Source organism: Tamandua tetradactyla, chromosome 20, assembly GCF_023851605.1.
Source record: "Tamandua tetradactyla isolate mTamTet1 chromosome 20, mTamTet1.pri, whole genome shotgun sequence".
Taxonomy (NCBI): domain Eukaryota; kingdom Metazoa; phylum Chordata; class Mammalia; order Pilosa; family Myrmecophagidae; genus Tamandua; species Tamandua tetradactyla.
The window spans coordinates 23,999,863-24,018,482 of NC_135346.1; the positions used below are offsets into that span (position 1 = coordinate 23,999,863).

At 38.2% G+C, this 18,620-nt stretch overlaps 2 long non-coding RNA genes across 2 annotated transcripts in view; both read right to left on the minus strand.

The window, feature by feature from the left end:
• LOC143664489 (uncharacterized) overlaps positions 1–16,020 on the minus strand; it is a 57,613-nt gene extending 41,593 nt beyond the window's left edge. The window contains exons 1-2 of the long non-coding RNA XR_013166443.1: positions 15,978–16,020; positions 648–784 (exon numbers count right to left, since the gene is read on the minus strand). This is a non-coding gene — a long non-coding RNA (uncharacterized LOC143664489). The remainder of the gene's footprint in view (positions 1–647; positions 785–15,977) is intronic.
• Positions 10,186–14,591, minus strand: LOC143664488 (uncharacterized). Its single transcript, XR_013166442.1, has 3 exons — positions 14,314–14,591; positions 14,051–14,224; positions 10,186–10,278 (listed from the first exon to the last, which is right to left on the minus strand). It is a non-coding gene; the product is annotated as an uncharacterized LOC143664488 (long non-coding RNA).
• Positions 16,021–18,620: the final 2,600 nt, after the last annotated feature.

Below are 18,620 nucleotides of genomic sequence, written 5' to 3' on the forward strand. Positions count from 1 at the left end.
TTTTCCCCATGGAGACAAGGGTTTCTTACACTCTGGTGACTCAAAGACTATGCAAACAGAATAATGTTCTGTCCCCACCTCTCCCCCCAACTCCTGCAAAGATATTTGCTTCCTAATCTCAAGAACCTATGAATTTGCTACCTTTCATGTTAAAAGGGACTTTGTAGATGTGATTAAGTTGAGGAACTTGAGATGCAGCTATCATCCTGGATTAGGTGGGTGGGCCCAATGCAAACACTCAGGTCTTTAAAAATGGAAGAGGGAGGCAGAGGGCCACTCAACTACAGAAGAGGAGGTTGGAGTGATGTGATGTGAAGAGGACCTGACCTGCCATTGCTGCCTTTGAAGACAGAGGAAGCAGGCCATGAGCCAAGGAATTCAGGTAGCCTCTACATGCCAGAAAAGGCAAGGGAAGAGATTCTCGCCTAATATCCAGAAAAGAATGCAACCCTGCTGACACCTAGATTTTAGCCCAGTGAGACCTTTATCAGATTTCTGGCATCTGGATTGTTGGGTAATAATACTTGTTTTGTTTTAAGTCACCAGTTTTTGTGGTGAACTGCTACATAACAATACAAATGAATAAAATGATATTTCCATTTTCTCCATTGGGCAAGCAGCTCAAATAAATGTCCTGTAGTACTCACCCCGTCTTGCATCTGCTCAATCTCAGCCAATTTCCTCATTTATGTTGTTCTGTGCTATCCCATGCACATCATGACTTCTGCTTTAAAGTTTGCTTTTGAAGAGTTCTGCCTTCTGAGTTTGGGGAGACCACCTTCGCCTGCAGTTGGAATAAAGTCCAGTGACCCAAGTTGTGCATCGACTCTGCAACTGTGCACACCTTGCATATTTCACAAGCAGCAACAGACTGGTGAAGATTTGGCTTTTATGCCCTTCTTAGGGCACTGATCACAACATTTCCTTTCTCTCAGCTATGACTTTCACCCTCTACTATCTTTTGGAAAGTCCTATTTTCCCATTCTACTGCTTACAGAAAATCAGGCCTTATGTCTGCCCTGGTTGGGGAAAGAAGCCGGAACGTCCAATGAATGTTAAAGTCTGCAGAATTTTAGTGTATAAGGAAACTTTAAGAAGTACTAAGCAGCTAGTTAGGGTGGCTCAATAGGAATCTCGAGTAGTATCCTTGGTTCCTTACCTAAGCAATGGTGGTCCAGAGTCACTATTGCTCCAAGATTCAGCAAGCTCTAGACTTTCAATCTTAACTCAAGATTTATTAAATAAATTCTCCTGGTAATATTTTCTATACTCTTACACTGCTTGACTCTTCATCTAGTTCAGTGTTTTCCAAAGTATAGGATAGCTATGCATCCCACCTGGTGGCTTACGAGGTAATTTAAAGTGACTCATGGATAGGATGTTCAGCAACATTGAATCACACAGAAAGTTGCTGCCTTTGGAATTCTCTTTCAAGCCTTCTTTGTGTGCCAAGGTAAAAGCCTCTGTTTAGGTGTTTAGAACTGGCTAATCTGCTTTAGTTTTTAGCAAACACTAAAGGGAGGGCAGGATTCCTTAAGGCAACAGAATGTTTGCAACAGCTTGATTGAGGTATAATTGACACCCAATAAATTGCTTGTATTTAAAGTGTAAAGTTGAAGTTTTGACATATGCATACAGCCATAAAGCCAATCAAGATAATCAGCATACCCATTACCTCCAAAAAGTCTCATTGTGACCAACTGTGATACTTCCCACCACAAAATCTTTGTCTTGCCCCCCATACAACCAGAAAAGAGCTTCTTTCTGTGACTATAGATTAATTTTCATTTCCTAGAGATTTATTTAGATGAAATAATGCAGTGTATACTCTTTTTTTTTGTCTGGACATTTTCACTTAAAATATTTATTTAGAGATTCATCTATATTGTTGCTTTGGAGATTGGGATGTTGTTTTGAAATACATCCATTAGTATCAATTGTTCATTCCCTTTAATAGCTGGGTAGTATTCCATTACATGAATATATTACAATGTGCTTATTGGTTCACCTTTTGATGGACATTTAGATTGTTTCCAGTTTTTTACTATTACAAATAAAGCTACTATGAACATGTACAAGTTTTTTATTGTAGTATCTTCATATAAATTTTGACATCAAAGTTATTTTGACTATTTGAGAGGTCCTTTGCTTTTCCCCATATCTTTTAGAATCAGCTTGTCAATTTCTATAAAATGACTTGCTGGGAATTTGTCTGTACTGCATAAATCTATAGATCAATTTGGGGAGAATTGACACATTTACCAGGTTTTCTTGCAATCCAGGAGCAGCATAACCTCTCTGTTTAAAATTTTTTTTTTTTTGGCATGGGCTGGCTCCGGGAATCAAATCTGGGCTTCTGGCATGAGAGATGAGAACTCTGCCACTGAGCCACCATTGTACCACCTTCTGTTAAATTTTTAATTCCTTTCAGCAATGTTTTGTAGTTGTCAGTGCATATGTCTTTCACATGTTTATGCTTATTATGCATTTTTATGCTCTTGTGATACTGTTTTTAAATTTCAATTTCCAAAATTCATTACTACAATATATAAATGCAATTGAGTTTAGATATTGATTTTATATCCTGCAACTTCCTAACATTAGAAGTTTTTTGTAGATTCTATCAGATTTTTTATATAGATAATCATGTCATTTTGGAGAAAGACAGTTTTACATTTTTCTTTCCTTTCTGGATGCTGTTTTCTTTTTCTTACCTTTTTTACCATCTAGCCCTATTTCATGTTAAATAGAAGTGACAAGAGCAGAATCCTTGTCTTGTTGCTGATCTAAGTGGAAATCATCAGGTTTTCATCATTATGTTGTTTTAAGTATCAGATGATCTTTATCAGGTTGAGGACGCTCCATTATATTCCTAGTTTGCTGAGATTATTATATTTTGTATAAGGAATGGCTAGTGGGTCTTATCAAATGTTTTCTTTGCGTCTATTGAGATGCTCATATGGTTTTTATGTTTTAGTTTGCTCATATGGTGATTATATTGATTTTTTCAAATGGTAAACCAATCTTTTAATCCTGGAATAAACCTCATCTGGTCATGATAGATTATTTACTTTATGTATTGTTGGATTTAATATGCTAAAATTATGTTTAGAATTTTTTCATCTATATTCTTGGGGTTATTGGCCTGTAGTTTTCTTTTCTTGTGGTGAATTTAGTTTTGGTCTCAGGGTAACAATTCAGAGAATGGATTTTTGAGTATCAATTTTATGAAAGATTTTCATTCAGTTTGGAACTTTGTGAGAAGGTTTTTAACTACAAAATCAATTTCTTTAATAGATATATGACTATTCTGTTATCTATTTCTTCTTCAGTGAGCTTTGACAGTTTATTTGCCTTTTCTGGAGTTTATCCATTTCATCTAAGTAGTCAAATTTATTGGCATAAAGTTATTTACAGTATTCCTCATCTTCTTTTTAATATCTACAAAGTATGTGGTGATGTCACCTTTTTATTACTGATGTTGGTAATTTGTCTTTTCCACTTTTTCTTCATTCTGGCTGGAGGCCTAACAATGCTACTGATCTAAAAAAAAGCAACTTTGGGGTCCATTGATTTTTCTCTATTGTTTTTCTAGTTCATTAATTTCTTCTCTGCTCCTATTTTGCCTCCTTTCTGCATATTTTGCATTTATTTTTCTCTTATTTTCCTAGTATCATAAAGTGGAAGTGAAAGTCACTGATATTAGACCATTTTTCTTTGCCAATATAGATATTGAGCATTACAAATTTTCTCCTTTGGCATTATCCCAAACATTTTGATCCCCTTTGTTTTCCATTTCATTCATTTGTAGATATTTTCTAATTTCCCTTTTGACCTATGAGTTATTTAGTAGTGTATTCTTCAGTTTTCAAACACTTAGAAGATTTTTCAAAGCTGTCTCTGTAATTAATTTCTGTATCAATTCTACTGCTGTTGGATGGAGTGCTTTGCAAATGTCAATTAGATCAAGTTGCTTGATAATGTTCAAATCTATACACTTACTGGTTTTCTGGCTACTTGTATCAGTTAGTGAGGGATGGGTATTGAAAACTTTGGCTACAATTGTTTTTTTATTTCTCCTTTGCTTCATTTGAAGCATTGTATTAGGTATATAAATGTTAAGATTATTATATCCTTTTGATGAACTGACCCTTGTTATCATTGTGAATGATAATACTTTCTTGATCTTTGGTAATATTTCTTTGCTCTGAAATCTACTTTATCTGATATTAATTAGCTATCAGCTTTCTTTTGACTATTATTAAATATGTTATATATTTGCTATCCATTTGTCTTTAAACTATTCGTGTCTTTATATTTAAATGGATTTTTTGTAGGCAGCATACAGTTAAACCATTTACATTTAATGTCATTATTCATGTGGCTATATTTAAAGTTATCATGTTGCTATTTGTTTTTTATTTGCACCATCTGTTCTTTGTTTTCATTTTTCTCTTTTTACTTTCTTTTGATTTGAGTATTTTTTATGGCTTTCCATTTCATCTCCTTTGTTAGCTTATTAGTGATAATTCTTTGTTTTGCTAATTTAGCATTTGCGTTAGGATTTATAATGTATATCTTTAACTTTTCTCACTCTACCTTCAAGTGATATTATTTTACTGCACAAATCATATAAGAACCTTGCGATAGTATACTTCTGTTTCTCTCCTCCCTACTCTGTTATTGTTGTCTCACCTCTCATTTTTATAGATAACATAAACCCCATACTATGTTGCTATTATTTTTGTTTACATTTGGCTATCTTTTTTAAAATGTAAGTAATAAGAAAACATACTATTCTCCCATGTAGTTACCATACCCAGGTCTTTTCATTCCTTTACGTTAATCCACATTTCTAATTAGTATCATTTTTCTTCTTCCTGAAAGCCTTCTAGTAATATTTTTTGTAGAGCACATCTACTGGTGATGAGTTCTTTCAATTTTTTGTATGTCTGAAAAAGTCTTTGTTTTGCTTTCAGTTTGAAAGTTATTTTCCAATCACATGGGCTGATAGGTTGACAGTGCCTCTAGCACTTTAAAGGTTGTTCTTCACTGTCTTCTACCTTGCAGAGTTTCCAGCAAGAAATCTGCTGACATCCTTATCCTTGCTCCTCTCTAAGTATTGCTTTTTCCCCCTTTTGTTGCTTATAAGATTTCTTTTATTCCTAGTGTGTAGTAATTTGATTATGTTATGCTCTAGTGTAGTTTTTTTTTTTTTTTCACATGGGCAGGCACTGGGAATTGAACCCGGGTCCTCAGGTATGGAAGGCAAGATTCTTACCTGCTGAGCCACCGTGGCCCACCCTCTAGTGTAGTTTTGATTGAGCTTCTTAGATCTGTGGGTTTATAGATTTTCTCACATTTGGAAAATATTTGGCCATTATTTCTTCAATTTTTTTTTCTGTCCTGTCCCTCTCTCTCTTCTCCTTTAGGTATACTAAATACACATATGGTAGGCTGCTTAAATTTGTTCCACCACTCACAGATGTTCTTTTCATTTAAAAAAAAAAAATCTCTCTCTCTGTTTCAGGTAAATTCACTAATCTTTTCTTACACAATATCTAATCTGACATTAATCCCATTAGAATATTTTTCATCTTAGGCATTGTGGTTTTCATCTTAGAAACCACAATTTAGATCTTTTTTATTTTCTTTTAGCCTTTTTGTGACTTTTTGAAAATATGGAATACAGTCATAATAACTATTTCAATGTCCATGTCCATGTCTGCTAGTTCTAACACCTATGTCAATTCTGGGTCAGTTTTGATTTTTTTTATCCTTTTCACAGAAAGCATTTTCCTGCTTCGATGTATGCTAGTATATTTTGTTAATTATAAGATGTTGTGAAGTTTTACTTTGTTGGATGTTGGATATTTTTTGTATTCCTATAAGTATTCCTGAGCTTTGTTCTTAGCAACAGCGCAGTCCGGAATAGTTTGATCCTTTTGAATTTTGCTTTTAAGGTTGGTAATGGTACCAGAGCAGTGATCAGTCTAAAGCTAATTTTTCCCATTGCTAGGCAAGGTCCTTCTGGGTATTCTACCCAGTAACCCATGAATCATGAGGTTTCCCAGCCTGGCTGGTGGGAATAGACACTCCTGGCCCCGTGTGAGGTCCCAAGTACTTTCCCCTCTAATAACCCTTTTGGGTAGTTCTTTCTCCAACTACAGGTGGCCAATCAGTCCTCTGCTGAATACTTGAGGGAGACCCCGGGTCTATCTCTGGGGTGCTCTCTGTGTAACATTCTCTGTTCTCTCTCTCTGTCCTCTGAATTCTAACCACCTTGTTCTTTCTGGACTTTCTCCTCAAGTTAGGGGAATTCCCTGGGCTTTACCTAGGCTCCTTTTCCTGTACTGATGACGGGAAATGCTCTTAAGAGAGTAAACTGGGGCTATTAATCGTAGGGGTCACCTCAGTTTTTCCTTCTCTCAGGAATCACTGTCCTTTGTTGTCTAATACCCAGTGTCCATTTTTTTTTTTTTTTTGGTTGCTTCAGGGGGGTTAAATCTAGTCCCTGTTACATCTTGGCTGGAAGCAGAAATGTATAGCTAGAATTTAGTTATATCATTTTGTTTCAATATATTTATTTTTATGGTTACCATCTATTTATGAAAATTGACTTAACATTTGTAAAAGGTAATATAATTTCTCTTAAGCATATTGAAATGGAAAAAAGTGAGTTAATTTTAAGAAAAATATTTAGAACATAATAATAAAGTCAGAAAAGAGATATGCCAGAATGTATGGCATGTAAATAAAATTGCTTAAAAAATCAATATGACAAATATTGTGATAGTGGTAAGCAAATGATGGAAATTTTGGAGAGCAGTGCCTGGGCTTATCTGTACAATCTAGATAATGCTTGGTATTATCACCTACTCATCAGTACTTCACTGAAAAGTCTTGGTCCAAAATGTCTCTCTAGTTCAGATCCATTCGTGCTTCTGGCAGGTGCTGAGGATATCTAGAGTCCCAGATTTCACAAGATGTCCAGGTTTCATGGGGCCTCTCAGGAGGAAAAGAAGGAAATTCACAGTCTCCAGCAGATAAACCCTTTTTTAAGAAATGATGTTTACTCCACTCCTCTTCCACCCAGCGTAGGATGTATGGGGTTTTGTCAAGGAAGGTTGTGAAACTTGGGAATAGATGTACAGTCCTAGACTGAAAGTAGGTATTTTATTTGTTTCGGTTTCCTTTTTCTTGCTCCTGTAAAAGTCTGGTCAAAGTCAGAGAAAGGAAAGTTGGCGTTAGGAAGACATTATCTAACCTGTCTCCTCTGTGGCTCTTCATCTATGTAAGGTTAGTGAAATCTTTCAGGTTATCGCCAGCCTGCCAGCCTTTGTCTACAGCTTGTCTTGGCATGCATTCCTTTCTCCATTCTCCTCCACGAGTATGACCAGATCTGAACATTTATATGAAGATGATAAATAGTTCCACACAAAGTTTTGAGTCTTGATGTTTCTAATTATAAAACACAAGCTAATGGCATCTGCTTCCTTTTGTCTCCTCCCTACCCCTGAAATGTAATAGTCAAAATTGGAACCATGGACTGCTGGGCTGCTTTGCCCACCACTGCACACCCAGCAGCTAACTAAGGTCCTGGTACAGAATAGGTATTCCCTAAATATTTATGGAAGGAGAGTAGGTAGGGAAAAAAGAAAGAGGGAAGAATAGAAGGACGCAAAAAAGGATGATACCAAGGAATATATTCCAAGGGGGCAATTGAGCATCCCCAGCTAGAATGTGAGCTCCGTGAAAACCTTGTCTGTACCGCATCACTGAGCACCCTGCTGGTGCATCATGGTGAATGAATGGGGACAAATACAGTCCTTGCCTTCTCTATCTAATAAGAATGATGCTAAAAGTATTCATGCAACAATTGTAATTACTGTTGTGATAAACATGTCCAGAGAAAAACACAGTCTCAGAGGAAAGAGAATAATGTACAGAAACTAACTTATTTTGTGGTCATCAGGGACAATTTCCCTGAGGAAGTGACTACCGATCGAGCTGAGACCTGAAAGATGAATAACAGCTGGCCAGGAGGAAAGTTGGGGGATTCAGAGAAAATGCTCACTCAGTTCTGCCCCAGCTTTCTTTGTATTTTTGCCAATTTGAAATTCCATAAAGCTCAACATTGCCCAATCCAATATATTTTACTTGTGATTTCTTTCTCACATCAGAAGAGCACCATCAACATATTACCCACTCAAACAATACATATGTGTATAGCTGTGTCATTTCTATGCTTATCAGTCACATTTCTCAAAAGGAAGAATCAAGAGTCTGCTAGATTTGATAGAAAAAAAAATTACTTTTGGGGATATTTTCTCATGAGATGAAAAGCTAACACAGAAAGTTTTCTTTCAGCCTTCACGGACTCCTTGTGTCCTAAAGTCCTTCGATACTGGAACCGTCTGTGCTTGGCTCTGCAAAAACCATCCTCTTTGAAGAAAAGACCCTAAGGAAGCATGAAGACCTAGCCATGGCTCCACAGGCTTATGGGGAAAGTAGTGAAAGTGGCTGAATGTACACGTGAGCTCAGCGGGGTGCAGGCGTCATTATTGTTGTCACCCAAATATTTTATCGAGTCATGCAAGGCTCTACATGATTTCATGCCTGTCTACCTGTCCTAACTCATGTTCCTATTTTCTTTCACCACAACCCATGCCACCCCTGCACCCTTGTTAACTAGCTTACAGCAATACCAGCCTCCTGTCTGTTCTTCAAACAGGCCAGGCACCTCCTGTTATGGGCCATGACACTTGCCATGTGCTCTGCTCAGCTTGCACTTCCCCACGTCATAACCAGCTTCTCCTCATCATTAAGTGCAGATGCAGATACAGCCTCTTCCAAAAGGCCCTCCCTGGCACACTCAAGGAAATATTTTCTTATTTTATTTGATTAATTAACTTCTCTGACTCTCCTTCTAGAATGTAAGCTCTTGGAGGGCAGGGATATTGCCTATTATTCTGAAATGTTTCAGTGCTTTACATGTTTCAGTGCTCAATAAAGATTTTTAAATAAATGAACTAATATTGAGATGTCATGCGACGTAGGGGGAAGGAAATGTATAGGCTAAATAATTCTGTAAGAATTGGGGGAGCTATTTGGCTTGCCATGACTTAGAAAAAGAAACAGTCCGTTGATTTTTAACTTTTTAGTTTGATGACAGTTCTCACTAAATAAAACCGGGACTGCATGCTCTCATTTAAATGGCTGACGTACATCAGCTTTTGTTGGCACAATTGCTTTCATGGACATGGCAAATAAGACAGCTGTGACCCCTGAGAGACTGGCTCGTCTAATTGACGAAAACAAAAATTGCTGTTCTGCTTCTATCCGCAGGCTGCGTGTGTGGAGAAAACCTAAATTTGCCTCTAGCCTTGATATAAACTCATCTGTCTGCCATTTGCCTGGTACATTTGAAAGTACTGTTCTCATAGCCAGCCTGCCCTGTAATGATTAATCAAACTTGCTGTTCCTAATGTTGTCAGAACTATGTCCCCACAATAATATGCAAACAAACTTCTGCAGAAGTCAATAATTATGCAGGTTTATCAGCCTAGAAGGTCAGCATATATTATAGAGTAGACAGCTTGGGCTGATTAGAAATCTCAAACACTGATAGCAACTTGAACATCTATTATTGTTTAAGACAAAACAAAACGCAGCTCTCTCTCCTACGGTTTATTCCGTGAGGACACTATCAGAGAGATTACATCAGATTGCCTAGAATCGCAGGCTTTGTAAGCATTCGCCTAAATGTACTTGTGTTTTTCATCACAAAGAAGTCCTGACTCCAAAACCAGCTGTGCTGCAAGACAGGAACGGCAGAGGAAAGAAGGCAGCGATTCCTCTGACGTCTGAACCCCCCAATAAGGCCAAAGCAGGGCGGGTGAGGGGGGCAGGGATCCTGGGTTTGGGTTGGGTTCCTAGAACTGAGAGGCTGTGGGGCCCGATGCAGGCTTCCTCATCCCTCCCAGCCTCAGTTCCCTGACTGGTCAATAAGGAAAATAACATCCATCGGCCAGGTTGTCGTGAGGCTTGGCTAGTGCAAATGAATGTGGACTCAGGAGAATTCCTAGAGAAGTTCCCACGTCTATTATGAAGTCTGCATTGAACCCTCACTAGCCCATGGCCATAGGGCTTAAAATTAATTGCATCCATCTCCCATAGGCACCTCACCTGCATTTTCACCAAACAGAAACTTGGGTTTTTTTGCCTTCTTGGGAAAGATCATTCTGTGTCATCTGTGTGGTCTCTGCAGTCCCCCATCTGTTGAACACAAGAGTGAAAATCTTGCTCCATGTCCCTTCTCAGCAGGGGTAACACAATCACCCATTATCTAAGTGCCCAACTGTTCATATGTTTCACACTCCCTTTTCTTTAGAACCTCAGGCAGCTATTAAATTTTCACTTCCTAATCAACCTCATGTCTCTTTCCCTGAGGACTGGTAGGAGAGGTTTTTTACCCCCCTCCCTGTGAATTAAGCTGGGTCCCTTATTAAATTTTCTGCTGCTGAATGAGGAAATCAACAAGAGAGAAGGTGATGTCAAATGTACATGCTCCCCATTCTTTCTGGTTGGCCCTAAGTGGGAAGTACAACTAGATTTATTTTGGAATTATATTTTATTAAGAGAAAATTAGTGGTCTGTATAGTTTCATACATATTTGGAAAAAAAATTCAAGTGATGGTAGTTCATGATCATTCAAGTAGTTAAGAAGCTAGTTTTGCCAACAGTGAAAATACCAATCGAGACCTGAAGGACCCGGGATCGTCATAGGGTAGAAAAGGAGGGAGGACAGAAAGTTAGGTACAAGGTAGATGGAGCAACATGTCTTTGTAAACCGTGACTGCTTTATGTCCTGCCTTGCAGGAGTGAAAGAAGGTTTTCTGCAGTGATTTATTTTCAATGCCTCCCCTGCCCCTGGCCCTTACAACAGAGGCACAAATTCTGTTGCTCCCTTGAACATTTTAAGATTGGGCCCAGCCTGGCAGTTTCCAATAATTATAGCCGGGTACTGAACAAAGCGCTCTCCACTTAAGATCCACTCGAGCCTCATAATATCCCTGTGAAGTGGCACATTCAGTATCCCATTTTCCAGAGGGGCAAATGGAGTTTAAGGGTAAAAGAGCCATGCACTCGATTGACAGCTGGGAAGTGGTGGGGATGGAATTCCAGCCAGGTCTGACAGACAACGGAGTCTGCTCCGTTAAGTGTTATTCTGTGAGTTCTCCCCTAAGAAAACTTATTTTCTTCCCACACCCCTTTTAAAGATTAGCTTGGGTGCTGCCTCCCACAGTAAGTAAATATTTGTTATGCAAAACTTGGATATCTCTCCTTCTGTTAAATATTTGGTATCTGTTACTACCCAATATTTTTTCTCTTTCTGCAAGATCCATATTATATTTAGGGTTCTAATATTCTATTTGATGCTTTATCTCAGCCAGTTTAACACTTTACCACATATAGCCATTCACCCATCCACCCATCCATTTGTTCTCCAACATTCCTTGATAAGCATGTATTGGCCTTCTAGGAGTCCCCAGGCACTGAGCGAGGGGCTCAGAATAAATGATAACCAAAACAGTCATTATCCCTAACTTCATGGAATTTATTATCAAGCAGGAGTAACAGAAATTAACCAAACTACCACACAAATATTGTGACAAATGCTATAAAGAAGTGCAGGGAGTTGTGAGCGCACATACTAGGGGGTTCTGGTTTCATCTGTGGGAGTCGGAGAAGGTCTCCCTGGGGAAGGACTGTGTGAGCTGAGGGCCGAAGGATGAGCAGCCATCAGTGACTGCAGCTTACTACGCGCCCGGCTTTCTTCTCAGCTCTTTTCATGTAGTAACTCATTTAAACCTCAAAACAACCTCCCCTATTATTTCACAGACCTGTGCTCTGAACCACTGCCTCATGCCTCCTGTAGGAGTGAAGAAGAGGGGACAGCACTCTGGAGAGGAGGACTAGCAGGTGCACAGGAGTTTGAGGCTGAGGCACAGGAGTAATGTATGAAAAAGCCAGAGCAGTGGGGAGGGTCAGCGCTGAGGACTTTGGCATTATGTCTAGGAGATCTGAGAAATCTCCATGTTCTCTTTTGGAAGCGAAGGGCGTGGCATGCTTGAATTAGTGCTTTAAAAGATCTCTTTGGCTCCTGTGTGGACACTGGAACATAGGAGGGCAGGGTGACACGGGGAGAACCTTTGGGAGACTGCTGTGGTCCTCCGGAGAGCAATAATTTTGGCTTGGTCTTGGGCTCTGGAAATGGAAACAAATGGCTGGATGCATGGATCTGTGGCTAGTCCATATTCAATTCTAGCTGTATGTGCAAAGTCACATGTGCTTATACAGTAATAGTCTACACATCTATCTTCACTCTGAGGAGCTTGAATCTGGGATGCAAATTCACATGGAATATGCTTTATACTCTTCAGTCATAAATTTTCCCGTTGAGAAAGTTTGGGAGGCGTTGTTTCTTATCATCGTTGATTCCCTGGGGTCCTGAAGATTGGGACACTTGATAGTTAACTGCAGGCAGCAGTGCCAAGTCCCTTGGCAAACTGGTGTTAAGTTCCCTGACATTGACACTGGAAGTCAAGAAAACCTCAATTCAGTAGGCCCATGCATTTTGTGCAGATTTAAAAACAACAACAAAAAACTCTCATCAATCCACTAAGCTCTGAGTAGAGGTTCAAAGAGCGATTTCTAAAGATTTTGAGACTAGGAAGTAAAGTTCTCATTGTGATAATAGGCCCATGAACGTGGAAGAGCCACGTGGATCCAATATGTATTGAGCTAATCATGAGATTTTAAAAATAAATGGAAAACTGCTAGGGGCCAAATGTTCTTGTTTGCAAAGATTAAAGAATTTTAGCAGGGAATGGAATTTTTTTCTTTTGAATCGGGTAAGGAAGGAAAATCTCTATAGTCTCTTTTTCTATATATATAGCTATATTATGTGTACTTACATGCATATGCACAAGATGAAGCAGACAATTATGGTATTCATCTACCTAATTATTATATCCAAAAGAAAGATCGAATCGGGGACTTGAGAGGCAAAACATGTTTTTGGTTTTTGGGAGGTGGGGGGAATGTTTGAATTTGAATAATTGAACAAAGATCTCTTAAATCCATTCATATTTGGGGGCTGAAAGAATATTATTAATACAACATGGAAGCTGGGAGTGGGGTTTCTGGATTTGCACATTTTCACATACGAGGCTCGGAGAGTTTAGATAGAATCAAGTGTTTGCTTCATGTCACCCCCAACGCCATGGCCAGAGGTCACTGAAGAGTCTTGCAAAGTGGTAGCTTCCTATGAGGGCAGAGCTGGAATGAGCTATCCCCTGGGAGAAGCCCCTGCCTGAAGCAGGGTGTCTGTGGGTAGAGTCCCTCTGTAGCCTGCCCTCCTGAGAACGTGTGAGTAGGGCCGAGGCTGTGGCTTCATTTCAGGGTCTGAAGGTACTGGAGATTCAGTAAGCAGTGGAAAGAGCTGAAAGTAACCAGGCTTCTTGGCAATCATTTGGCTGGACCTCAATACGCAGGTGTATATTTTGAGTGGGTTTGCTTATAAAGTCATCTTCACTTCCCTCCCGCCCTCACTTCCTCCCTCAATCTGTATTTATGAAATGCCTCTGTGTGGCACACTTTGGTAGTTCTGCTGAAGGAATCAAGGCAATAAGCCAGACAGTCAAGCCAAAAACAAAACAAAACAAAACTATTCCTAGAAAAGAGAAGAGGATAGTTTCTGAGCCAGGTTTTAATAATGGTAAGACAAAATTCAGTTAATTGAGGCAAATGTGGTTTGTAGGTCTGTTTGACTTAATTAGCTGAAATGACGTCCTTATTGCTTATTGATTCTGGGGTGGGGGACCCCAAAACCATCAGATATTCCTACCCTGAGTGGTTTGGGGCAAGTTGTTTCACCTCTTGGTTTCTTAGTTTTCTCAATCATAAAATTTAAAAAAATTCTGAGAGTGAATGAAATGATACATGAAACTGCTTCGCACAGAGAGAACCCCCAGTTAGAACTTACCATTGGTTTTATTAAGATGGGATTTGAGCTGGACCTTATAAGAATGAGAGGAAAGGTAGGAGGGGATTCCAGGGAAATAACATTTGTTATATGTTTACTCTGTGTCCATGTAGTCACCAAAAAGGCTCGTCCCCTCTCTCTGTAGACCATGGCACCAATGTGCTCTCCTTGCCCCTGGAATGAGATGAATGGGGTTGCCTTAGCCCCCAAGGTCAGATGGAGACCCACCGCCCAGCAAGACAGACTCCCTGGCTTCCTCCTACCCAGTCAGCCTGAAGTCCTGCCTCCCTGCTTCTTAGCCTCATTTTAAGGTCATCCAAGGCTCTCTGCTCTCTCTGCACCAAGAGAATGAAGAGGTCACAGGAATAACTTTCTAAACCCACGTATGAGCATGGAAATTGTGGTGTTCTTGAATCAAGTAATGAAAGCATGTTTATAGAGACCACACACAGTAAGCCAGAAAGAAATGTCCGTGACGTTGGCATAACAGCTGGGAAAAGAGGTGGCCTAACCCCAAAAGATCAGACTTCTGTTGGCCCTCTCTTCCTTCTATGATCCAGAAATGGATCTCCATAGAGACGGAATGTCCAGAGAAAACAAAAGGAGTGACCAGTTAAGAAGAAAACTATTTCTTGGCACCTGTGTACTTACTTTATTCTAACAGCATGCTTTTCTGATCAATTTAATAAATTCCCATTTCTCTTATAAAAGAACGCAGGCACATTGCTTTACAGGCAGCAGCCAATGGGGCATTAATGAACATACTTCTCAAGAAGAAGAAAGAAGATGATAAATAGAAAATCCCTATGAAGCGAGACCTCGCCCAGGATCTGTACCTTCATGGACTTCCTGGGTATATATACCCAGTAATGTGAGTTAACACTCACATTTCCAGGTAGGTGTGATTATCTAATTTCACAGATTAGAAAACAGACCCAGGGGGTGAATGAACATCACTGAAGCATCTAGTTAGTAAAGATGCAGCAGGAGCCAAAGCTTAGGTCTAACATCCTTTTCACTATCCTATGTTCCATCCATATGGATGGAACAATTGGCTTTTAATCAGGGTCTACCTTTCCTTCAAATCTGAGAAAACATTATCTATAAGCTATATATATATATATTTTAGATAGTTAAAGCTAGTGTGGCTTCTTTGTACTGTTTTAGTTTTTGTGATGATACAAGGAACGTGTGACCAAACAGAGAGCTTCTGGATGACACATTCTATTGGGTGTTTCCATACACATATGGATCAGTTTACTTCTTTCCCATTTATTCACTTACTCATTCACTGGGTTTGGCATTGAATTTATTTGTCTATTTATTTATTTATTTTTGTATGCTGTATGGCAGGGGTCACATTTCATTCTTCTGCCGTGTGAGTATCCCCTTATTACAGCACCATTTATTGAATTATTGTTTTGTTTTGGTTTATTTTGTTTGCTTTATTGGCTTTGGTTTATTTTGTTTGGGAAGTTCATGAGCTGAGAACCGAACCTGGGTCTCCCACATGGCAGGTGAGAATTCTACCACTGAACTACCTTTGCACCCCCCAGCATTGAATTTAATCCTCTACACCTATCATGTACAGATTTGGAGCCATCCTTCAATTTACCAGTGTCCCATAATCTTCCTCGGTAGCCACTTCACAAGCTGTTCTATTAAATGTGCTCCTGACATTATGCTCAATCATTATGCTAATGCAGGCAAAAGATCTCCCCAGGGACAGCGAGTGAACATGAGGTAAGAAACAAGTGCTTTGATGGGAAAAATTATTTCCAGAACTCATTTCTTTGTTCCTTTTCTTCCTGTTTAAAAAAGAGAGAGACAACCTCCAGGCAAACAAACAAACAACCAATCAAAAACAAACACAAGTTTCAGCATAAGGATGACCTCCAAAGACTTTCATAGATTTCAAAGTACTCACCTACTTTCTATCTCTCAGCCTCCCCTTACAGCACTGTGTTAGAATGCTCATGATGGTTTAGTCTCTGGTATAGGTGATGAGTTAATCTCTTAAAGGGAAGTTAGTGTGCCTCCCTCCTATTGTGCACCAAAGATCTCAATGTAACTTTTCCTGTAGTTTCTACTTAGACAGTCAATTCAATTTACTGCCTTATTTAATCAAAATGGACTTTTCAAAACTTCCATATTCTTGCCTTTTCATTCCTCCACCATTCTTGGTCTAAATTTAAACTTTCATATATACCTACTTTATTTGGCCTTTGAAGAGTGACTTGTAAACCTCTTTTGATGAACTGTCTATTCTCACTTTGATGTTTTTTCAAAAGCAAAGGTTCTACAACATTGTTTTTTCAAACAAGATTAGGAGAAGAATGTGAAAAACGTGGAAATATTTCAAACTGTATATACTCTTATACATAGTCCCTGTATGAATTTAATACATTATTTATTTATTTGTTTGTTTATATATGCCAGACAGTATGCTAAGGTTTAGGGATAAATTAATGAACAAGAGGATAGGATACAGTGCCTCCGATTCTCAATTTTGGATGAGAATGTGATTACGCAATCAAGTGTTACCTACCTTTAGGAATATGAAATCATATATCATTTCCTTTCTCTGCTACAAGACCAAGATGTGGCTATATACAGTATATAGTTCTGGATGTCAATAATTAATATTTAATGAATCTTTGTTGAATGAGAACATAAAGGAATAAAGAGCTGGAAAATAAAGGACTCTCTGGAAAACATCAGTTAAAATGACCTAGAGTAGGAATTTTGGTGAATACATAGATAAGTAATGTAGCATTCAAGTAAGAAAATATTGAGACCAAGAGATTAGGATTGGTGTTTTTAAAACAATGAAGGGACAATGGTTTTCACTAACTTGTGGACTTCTAGAAGAAGGTAAATTAAACTACTGAGGGAACAGGAAATTATTTTTAGAACAGAGAAACAGGAAATAATACTTTATATACTTTCTTGGCAATTTACAGCACCACTACTCAAAAGTTGATATGGCATTTCCATATAAATAAAGCTGTGGAGTTAGTCACTATTAGGCCTGCCCTATAAGCAATGATAAATGAAATTCTTAAGAGTAAAAGAAAATGACAGTAGACAGTTGATTGAAATGACATAAAGAAATAAAGACCCCCAGTAAAGGAACCATGTGGGTAATTCTAAGTGCCAGTACTAATGTATTATATTTTTTGGTGTGCAGTTTATAATAATTAAAGGTCCTAAAATGCAAATACAAAAAAAGATAAATATATGATTTTAACATACGATGTATAAAAATATAATTTATAACAAGTATAACAAAAAAAGGTGGGGGAGGAAAGATATAGGAAGAATGTAAGTATATGTTATTGGTCTAAGTTAGTATTGAATCAAACATGATTGCTATAGATTTCAGGTGTTAAATATTAGCCCCATGGTAACCACAAGGAAAATATATGAAGAATGTCTACAGAAAGAAATAAGCAGTATACAAAATAGAACAGCACAAATCAAATAAATAAGAAAGTAGGGATTAATGGAAGTATTGAAGGTCAAAATGGTATATTTTAAAAGGAAAAACAGAAAAATGGCAGAAGAATGCTCTGCATTATAAGTAGTTACTTTATATGTAAATGAACTCAATATTCCAGTCAAAAGAAAGAGATTGGCAGAATCGATAAAGAAGCACGGCCTAACTATATGCTGTTTACAAGAAAATCACCTTACATTCAACGACATAAGTAGGATGAAAGAGAAAAGATAGAAAAAAATACACAAGCAAGTAGTGACCAAAAGAGAGCTGGCATAGCTATATTAGTATCTGTTGAAATAGACTTTAAAAACTGTTAGGAGGTACAAGAAGACCATTATATATGATAAATGTTCAATTCAACAAGAGGGCAGAATGATTATAAATATATATGTACCCAATATACGAAGAAAATATTGACAGATTTGAAGGTAGGAATACATTAACAGTGGGTTTTACACTAATAGTAGAAGACCTCAATACACCACTTTTGTAGTGGACAGAACATCCAGACAGAAGACCAGTAAGGAAATGGAAGACTTGAATGATATTATAAACCTACTAGACCTAACAGAAATATCTAGAACCCTTCACCCCAAAACAGAAGAATACATCTCCAACTCTAGTGAACACGGATAATTCTCCAGGAGAGACCATATGTTAGATCACAAAATAAGTAACTGTGAGTTCAACTATACTGAAATCATACAATATATCTTCTCTGACCAAAATGGAATGAAGCTAGAAATCAATAACAGAGAAAGAAGTGGAAAATTCATAAATATGAGAAAATCAAACAATGTACTCTTAAGCACCAATGAATCAAAGAAGAAATTACACGGGAAATTAGGAAGTAGCTTGAGGCAAAGGAAAAGGAAAATGCGTCATACCAAAACTTATGGAAAGCACCAGAGAGGGGGAATTTACAGCATTAAATGCCTACATTGAAAAAGAATAAAGATATTAAATCCAAAAGTGAACATGCAACTGTAGCATCTAGCAAAAGAAGAGCAAGCTAAGCTGAAAGCGAGCAGAAAGAAGAAATAACAGAGATCAGAGCAAGACAAATAA